Source organism: Schistosoma mansoni, chromosome W, assembly GCF_000237925.1.
Source record: "Schistosoma mansoni strain Puerto Rico chromosome W, complete genome".
Taxonomy (NCBI): Eukaryota; Metazoa; Platyhelminthes; class Trematoda; order Strigeidida; family Schistosomatidae; genus Schistosoma; species Schistosoma mansoni.
In genome coordinates this window covers 55,832,014-55,834,983 of record NC_031502.1, presented here as the reverse complement: position 1 = coordinate 55,834,983, position 2,970 = coordinate 55,832,014, and positions in this window count along the sequence as shown.

The following is a 2,970-nucleotide window of genomic DNA, read 5'->3' as shown; positions in this document are numbered from 1 at the left end:
AGTTTCGAACTTATATCCCTCCAGAATATCGGAAGCATTAATAACGGTGTATGACGAAGTCACCCGTGCCATTTCTGTTTTCGGTGGAGTATCTGCAGGAGGCTGAAAAAGGTGTAAGAAAAAAGAAGGACGAAAAGCAGAGCACACAATATTCATGGAGGAATAGTTAAGGTATAACCATTTAGTCTATTTGCCTATTACTGAAGTATTTATTAGGTAAGAACATACTAATGTGTTAAAGAAAAATAAGTGTGGGCAAGGTATGAGTGGACAAGGAACTGTATAAATGAAGGTAGTTCAGAAGGAAGTATGGAATTGTGTAATTATAAAATGGAGTGCTGAAAACAGTATTCCGATACAAATGGCTGTCTCCCTTTTTTCGAAGCTGTTTGAACTCTCTTTTTTGTTTTTAGATTTTATAGGGTATAGAGTGGGCTTCGCTTTTAGCCAATTGTCTAGTTTGCTTGTATTAGGATTACTTGGTAGGAAGTGGAACCAATTCAGTTTTTTTAACATGATTCAAAGTGGTATTTTGCATGAATAATTTCGCATCAATACCGTTGGTTTGTGACATCCCACTTGACATAAGGAGCCGTAATTTAATATGTTCTGCCCCACAGACACGGGTGGATTGAAGTTATCTCCCCACCATCATGTTTGCTGATCAGTAACGCCACCCTCCCTCCTTTTATGATGTTAGGCTCTCTTACGTTTGTGGTCGGTATGAATATTGCTTTTATCAAGGACCATATTTGGAATACACTGTCTCTACAAGTTCCATGTACAAGCAAATCAGATGGTAATAGCATTTGTATTATGGGTTAGATATCCATTTAATATATCGTACTACTATGAATATATTTTATGATGTTACATATATCGTTTATATACATGAGAAACAGAATTGGGCCTAATACACTTCCCTGGATGACGCCACTAGTTATTGGTCTAGGTAATGAGAGACAGTCGTTGTACTTTACCATTTGTTTACGTCCCTTTAAGAATGAAACAAACCATGAATAGAGTGGGTTGTTGATTCCGAAGGACCGTAGTTTGGCTAGAAGCCGTTTGTGTGGAACCTTATCAAAAGCTTTCCTAAAGTCTAAAAATATGACTGATACAAAGAGTCCATTGTCTCGTTTCAGAGTTATATCATTCATGTAGTCCACTAGGCATGTATCACATGATCTGGACCTAAGAAATCCATGTTGGGAGACCGAGATGAGATTATTGGTAATTACATGTTGGACTAACGCCGCTTTAACTACTTTCTCCATCACTCTAGACACCACTGAAGTTATGTTTATGGGTCGGTAATTTTCAACATTTGCTTCAGGTCCTGTTTTAATTTTGGGAATGATGTGTGTAGTTTTCCAGGCAGTAGGGTAATGCGTTGTAGAGAGTGATATCGCAAATAGTTTGAGTAATAAAACACACATATCATCGCCTCCACGTTTTAGCATGCTAGCCGGAATACCATCTGGTCCATCAGTGTAGGAGTGTTTCAGTGTACTAATTGCCTTAGAGATATTCTGTACATTGAAGTCTACGTTAGTAATCTCACAGGTAGATGCTGTGATAAGTTCTAAATCATTAAGTGGTTTTTCATCAGTTAATGAGGAACAAAAGTGTTCATTAAATAGTCCCGTAACAAGTTTAGGATCTTCGTATACTTGTTTGTCTTTAATAAATATGTTTCCTCTCGACTTAGAACGTTTAAGTTTATTTTGAAAGAGTGTGGTGAGTGCTGAGGAGTTATTACTAAGTTCGACAGCACGTTTTTCCTGTTCGATTGCTTTTTGTGTACTTATTGCGTCTGTCTGGACAAGTATTTCTGTCATCGTTACTAAAGAGGAGAAGTCATTAGAGTTGTGGAAGCGAGTACAATGTCTCTGCAGACGTCTTCGTGTACCGACCGTTATAAACAGATCTTTAGAAAACTTAGGTCTCCAGTACTCTAAAGGTGCGATTTTGTTTATGATACTTTCGATGTTGTGATAAAATATATTGGTTAGTGTGTCGGTATTGTTTGCAGTAAAGAATGTTCCCCAGTCAGTGCTTCTTAGGTAATTGTGAAAATTATTCCAATCTACCTTGCGATAGTTTCTACGAAGGGTTACATTTTTACGTCTACCGTTTGTGTTTTTTATATTAAGGCTACATACGACAGTGTTATGATCACTACCTGGGAACTTTTTTCCAATATACACAGTATTGGGGGTGAGGCCACTGGTAAAGACTAAGTCCAAGATATTTTGATGTCTGGTAGGGCTACTAACATATTGAGTCCACTGTCCTAGTTCTAGACATTCAATAAATGATTCATAACGTTTCGGAGCTTTGACTGGAAACCAAGAAATTTCAGGCATGTTGAAGTCACCACAAATGAGCTTGCCTGTGAATGGAAGGGATGATGCTAGTGTGAATACCTCTGATAATACTGCTATTTCACCTATTGCCAAGTTAGGTTGCTGGTAGATACAGCCGAACAGTAAGGTAATGGAATTTGATGGCTTTAAAACAATCCACACCGAGTCCTTCAGTTTGTTTAGTTCAGGCATATCGCATAGTAGTGAGTTTAAGCTAGAATTCATTTGATAATTCTCCAAGGAATGTGACTACAACTGAAGAGAAAAAAGCAGAAATTTCACTAAGTAAATCTCAATTACCCATCACATCTAATTCATCATTGGTAAACGTAATCAATAATATTGATAGTTGTAGAAATGTCGTAGATCATAAAGCAGAAGAACCGGTGAAAGAATATTCAAAATTAATCTGTAAGTTTTGTTTATTTATTCATTGATAAAGGTGAATGACACAAATTACCTCAGTAACTTTATTCCATAAAGAATCTATAATATTACAAACCAGTTGTTATGTATAATAATACAGATGATATTTTATTCCTCGTCGAGTCTATAATTTATGGACGAATCAATCACGTATAAAAAAACAGGTCTGGATTTT